Below are 6000 nucleotides of genomic sequence, written 5' to 3' on the forward strand. Positions count from 1 at the left end.
GTGGCAAATCCTTCCACTGCTGCAAGCCCGAGAGCACATTAATGCATTATGTCATTTGGAATTGGATTTTGCACTTAAGGCTGATGAATAATGCTCCTCCAGACCTATTGGACTTAAGTTATTAAGTAGAACTACTAGGTGTGCGGATGGAATAAAAGAAGCTCTGATGTATTCTGGCATGGAATATTAAGGCCTATCTGAGCTCTGGGATTTGTGCAACTCAAACATTACCTGATTAAAAGTGGGTTGAACTGGCTGTCCCCACCATGTCTTCTTCTTTAAAGGGGTTTTATTTTCCTTTTTAAGAACACTTGCTGGATCAGACCAAGGGTCCCTCCCATCCAGCACTCCATTCACATGGTGGGGAAACAGCTGTCCACAGGATCCCCCAAGCAGGAGGGGCACAAGACTTCCACCTGCCCAAGATCCTCAGCCGCTGCCGTATGCAGGCATGCATCTTCTGATAACAGAGGAAGCTCATAGATAGCAAGGCTTGCATCTGATTACCAAGAAAAGGCAACAGAGCAAAGCAAAACAAAATCATGCACAGAGGGAGTTTTGTACTGGAGAAGTCCAGTCTCAAATGGATAGTACTGAGCATTTGTGTATCACCTCTGACTACCAAATTCTTGCTCCATGATGGTGAACAGCACTGCATTTATGTGAAAAATATACTAATTCTTTTTTAATTTTGTGTGTATGCATATAATCATTTTATGCAAATTGGTATCTTTTTGGGTCCTCTTTCTTGGCAATACATTTCCTCTTTTTTGGTAATCTTCAAATGGCCACACTTTTGTTTTTCCAGTTTGTTGGATATCAGGGCCACTTTTCTTTCTCTCTCCTGCCACTGTTGTCACATTTCTTCTTTGTACCTCTGTGGGGCTGATTATGCTCTGTTCCCCTGGCAAGTATTGCTGCTGCCCAGTGACACACAACAGAAAGCAAAGCACTGGGCCAGCCAACTCTTCTGCAGCCAAGCGCCATATTAATTTGAAGCCTTGCTAGCCCAACTGAGAATGGCAGTGTGTTTTCTCAATAAGGCACCACCTTTTGGAGCATGGGGCTCACTGAGTTTGCTGCCACTCTCGCACTGAGGCCCTGGACCCCCACCCACCATCCATGGTCCATGACCAGTGGCTCCATTGAGCTTTGCTTGAGAGGCAGGCAGTACCAGGACATAATGAGGTACAAAATTCCACATGGAACCTCCAGTTCAATATTCATGAAGCAGAATAAAGACTAAGCAATGCACACGAGAAGGAAACATCATAGATTTTCTCTCTATATTCAGTATAGACTTTTGGGCAACTTTCCCTTCCTCTAGTCTCATCAGTTTGGCGTCTCAGAAATGAGCCTTCTGCAAGGGGCCAACAGGGCAGCCATTCCACAAGATACCCCTCCAAATGGCGGCCATTTTCTAAGGGCACCCAGTGCCTCTCTCAACATTCCATATTTCCCCAAGAAGGTTGGGTACTGTACCCCTGCTGCATGCAATGACATTGCTTCCCTCTTCAAGTGGGGCACGGCACCATCTTCCCAACATGCTTCCATGGACCATCCATGTGGAAAAGAGATTTCCAATGGAGGAAAACAAAGTCTAGGTTTAAACCAAGAGTATATAGCTATCCATCTCACCAAACCACCTGATGATTTAGCACTTATCCATGTCCATAAAGAGACCTTGCCACAGTTGATATAGTTTGGCTTGTTCACCCTCAGTCCAACCATGTGGAAAACCTGGTTTTCACAATAGCATGGCAGGAAAATATACAATGGCATGGCATGATTTCCTCTACCACATGCCCTTCAGATCTTCAGCACTGCAACTCTTAGGTGAGTGGGTATAAGTCTACAGCCTTAGAAAATGAAAAATCCCATGGCAATAATGCCCTATAAATTTCCTCTGAAAGAAATCTGGGAGACTTTTAAGGCCATGATGCTCAGTATATGTTGCTATTCTATAATTGACAATCTGAAGCATAATGGTGCTTTCTAGCAATTGACCTGGGACAGGCATAGTTCAGTGAAGGCTGTTATTTCCTGGACAACCCATCCAGATCCCTTTTTAAATAAAATTATGGCACACTTACGTACATTGCCTGTCTTCCAGTCCACTGGTAAACATGCCGGTTTGTGTGCACGTGAAGCTCTGAACCCATCAGGAAAGGGTCGGGAACCAACAAGAATAAATCAATAAATGTTTTCACTCCCTTTTCACTTGCCCTCCAATTTCTGTTGGGTCAGGGTGGATTTCAGAACTGAGATTTTCTAAAGAGACTCCTCAGCTCAGCACTGGTACATAATCAAAAGACATCATAGAGAAAAGTTCCTTGTGATTTCCCTCCCTTAAAATTTAAATGGTGGGTTTGAGTTCTAATTTGGTACATCAGACTGCACTAAATAATATTGCATCAAGAATCCAGACCCAGCTCTGTTACACCAATTACCCGAGCCTGCTTTAAGCTCTTTTGTTAAACCCTGAAATTCCCAAACAGACTTGCTATTATTTCTGTCTCAAAGCCAGTCTTCGAAGCATTCAAGATGAAAATTAAATTAGTCATACACATTATAGTTTCTGTTACTTCAACTGGAATTGTTACAAAAAGGATAGCACCATGAACAACTGGGCCAGCATCATTAATCTGAAAACAGCCTTTGCTATTGTCTTCTCCACTGGGTTTTATCCAATGTTAGTCCAAGTTAAATCCATTCATTCCAATGGCTGTACTCCAATTAGGACTAACATTGGATATAATACACTACTTCTAAACTGTACAGATTATGTGCTCACACAATGTTTGACACAAATTCCTAACTGGCATGAGAGAATTCAGCCCAATTACTGGCCAAGTTAAATCAGGAATCTTCCAGCCATATGCCATTTCTGCTATTCTTCAACCATTAATTAAGAACATAAGAATGTGGGGCTACCCTTGAAGACTGTTCAGAAGCTTAACAGTATAAATTTCAGCTTAATTTATAATAGCATAAATTTATTTGGCTACCTATACACTTTTGAGCCCAATTCAAGGTCCTAGTTTTAACTATAAATCCCTACGTGGCTTGGGACCACAATACCTGATAGAACACCTCTCCTGACTTCGATCTCCTGAGACCTTATCCAATGCATCTGGGGCCTTCCTCTGACTGAGAATGTCAAGGAAAGCCCAGAAAGAGGCAACAAGGAAAAGGGCCTTCTCCATGGTGGCTCCCCAATTATGGAATGCTCTTCCCACTGAGGCCTGCCTAAGATCAGCAGTGCCATCTTTCTGCCACCAAGTTAAAACTGCCCTCTATTCCCAGACATTCAATGGCATATGATGGGATATGACAGCAATTTTTAACAGGTCTAGTTTTTATAGAAATTGCTTTGGATGGTCATATTGTAAACTTGGCATATTTGAATCTTAGACTGTTTTACATTTGTATACTGGAATTTTATACTGTATGTATTGTATCTGTATTTTTATTGTATCTCTTTTTACTATGTCTGTTTTATTGTACATCAAGAAATTGTTGTGAACCACCCAGAGAACTTTGGCTATTGAGCAGTATAAATTAAGGAAATAAATTCATAAATAACATGGCAGACTAGAATCATCTCCACCAGCATACCTTGGGCCCAAATGTCGAACCAGTGGTTCAATTAAAATTTCTCCTTCTTGGGGCACCCTGAGAAATGCAGTTCTCTGTGGAGGGTGGATAGGAAACTCAGCATTTTTGTCTAACTACAATTCCGACCATTCCATTATAAAACTATGTGTTCTTAGTTAGACTAGCTTCTCATAGCCGTTGCACCCATCGACTGGGTTCACGCATGACTGTGGTTACCATGATTCATGGTTTTACCATTGATGTGCCTGGCAGGTGATGGGAGCTCCCTTTCCCCTTGCCTCCCCTCCCAGTCCTCCAGGCGGTGTTCCAGGAGATTCCATGGCAGGAATAAGGCCCCTCTGTTTGCCAGCCATGGGCACGAGCTGAGTTCAGCTCATCACAGCTGCCAAATAGTTCTGCTGCACAAACAGGACACACGCCCTGAAGTACAGCAAAGAAGATGTGGGAGCGGCTCAGGATCTCTCCCCTTCTGCTCTGGAGGGACTGAAGCAGGAGAGTGGATGCCTACTCCATTTTGGTTCTGGCCTTGGTACCATGACAGGTTGTATTTTCCAGATTCAGGTGACAGGACAAACCATTGTGGAACTGAGACACCATAGACCAGACCCTTATATCTGTTCATGGTTTCTGAAGACCAAACACACCATGCCAAAATATCATGACAGGGTTCAGATGCCACAAAAAACTGACGATGGTAAGAAATGTCATTATGTTAAAACAAACCCTGGTTAGCCACCAATTGCATCCTCAACAGAGAGCTGCAACCAAGCATGCCTCTTTGGTTACCGTTTGTGCATTCACATTTAACATTTTTAGGTTGTGACCCAGTGTGTAGACTTCAGGTGTGACAGGGAAGTGGTCCTCAGCCTTGCATGGGATTCAGTGCTACCTGTATAACTGTTAATAAAAGTCTGGCCCAGTTGCTGGACAACACAGGAACATCCCAGTCTCTCATAGGAGGGGACCTGTTGGTTACATACAGGTATGTGTGGGGATGTCACATGGAGATGGGTAGAGACCTGTTCTCCCCTGCAGAGGAAGGCAGGATGCGCTCCAACGGAGCAAAGCTCAGGGAGCCAAGGTTCCATATGGATGCCAGGAAGCACTTCCTGACAGTTAGGACCCCGAGGGTGTGGAATGGGCTTCCACGGGAGGTGGTTGAGGCCCCATTGGTGCGGGTGTTCAAGGATAGGCTGGACGTGCACATGGTGGGCATGTCATGAGCGGAGCCGGCTGGTGCTGGGGGTCAGACTGGATGGCCCGGGAGGCGCCTTCTGACTCGCTCTATGTGTTTCCTGGGGAGGAACCAGGAAATCTGTCCCAGCTGAGGAAGAAATGGATGTTGGCAGAAAGACAGGGTTTGGGGTTCCCAGGCAAACAGGGCAGAGGATTTCCCCATAGCTTGGCTGGATGCCTGGAAGATGGCAATGCATGGAGATGGGAGGCTGAATGCCATTAAATCCCCCTTCTTTCTGACCTGCAGGTCCTGCAGCAATGCCATCACATCCTCCATATTGCAAACCATGCAGAGAGCCCAGAGACAGGTTATTGTAGCAGCACAGAAAACCCTCTTCGAAGGAAATTAGGAGGGTAGCTATCCAGAAAAGGACCTTTCCGGTGGTGGCACCTGAACTGTGGATTATTCTCCCCAGGGAGGTTTGCCTGGTGCTATCGCTTTACTCTTTTCAGTGTCAGGAGAGACCCCTTTATTTTCCCAATATTTTAACAGTTAAATGGTTTTATTTTTGATTTTATCATTATTTATCGGATGCAGTGTGTTCTGTGTAGTTTGTTGTATGCGGTTGTTGTGTCTTTTGTTTCTTGTTTTTTGTAAGTCATCCAGAGACTTTTAGTATTGGGTGGCATATAAAAACTTTAACTAAATAAATCCAAAATCCAATAAATGAATGAATGAATGAATGAATGAATGAATGAATGAATGGGGTGGATAGACTGTATGAGCAAATTGTATGGGCACTTCCCTATATGAGCCTCAGTCAACACAGGTCTGGGACACAGGGACTGGGAAGGCACACAAGCCCTGGGGTCACAACGGCATTTATTTAACTCTGCGCTCTGAAGACCCTCGTAAAGTCTCCATTTCAATGATGTGATAATTTAGCACTTTTTATGATAAGAAGTAGAGGAGTGAACATAAGTCAGAGAAAAGGACTGGGAGAGATGCAGCAGAATGCTAATAGATCCATTTAGCCAAGGTTGCCTGCTCCATGGGCCTTGCTTCGATTCTCCTCACGGCAATTAGGGATGTCTCAAAAGTATGTGAAATCAATTTTTCAAGGACAAACTCTGAGGCATGCAGGCCTTCCTTTCATTTTCTGAATGGTCTGTGGCCAATTGGCATTGGGCAGCCTTCTCCAACCT

The sequence above is a fragment of the Varanus komodoensis genome, unplaced genomic scaffold, assembly GCF_004798865.1.
Source record: "Varanus komodoensis strain SLA01 unplaced genomic scaffold, ASM479886v1 scaffold11, whole genome shotgun sequence".
NCBI classification, from domain to species: Eukaryota; Metazoa; Chordata; class Lepidosauria; order Squamata; family Varanidae; genus Varanus; species Varanus komodoensis.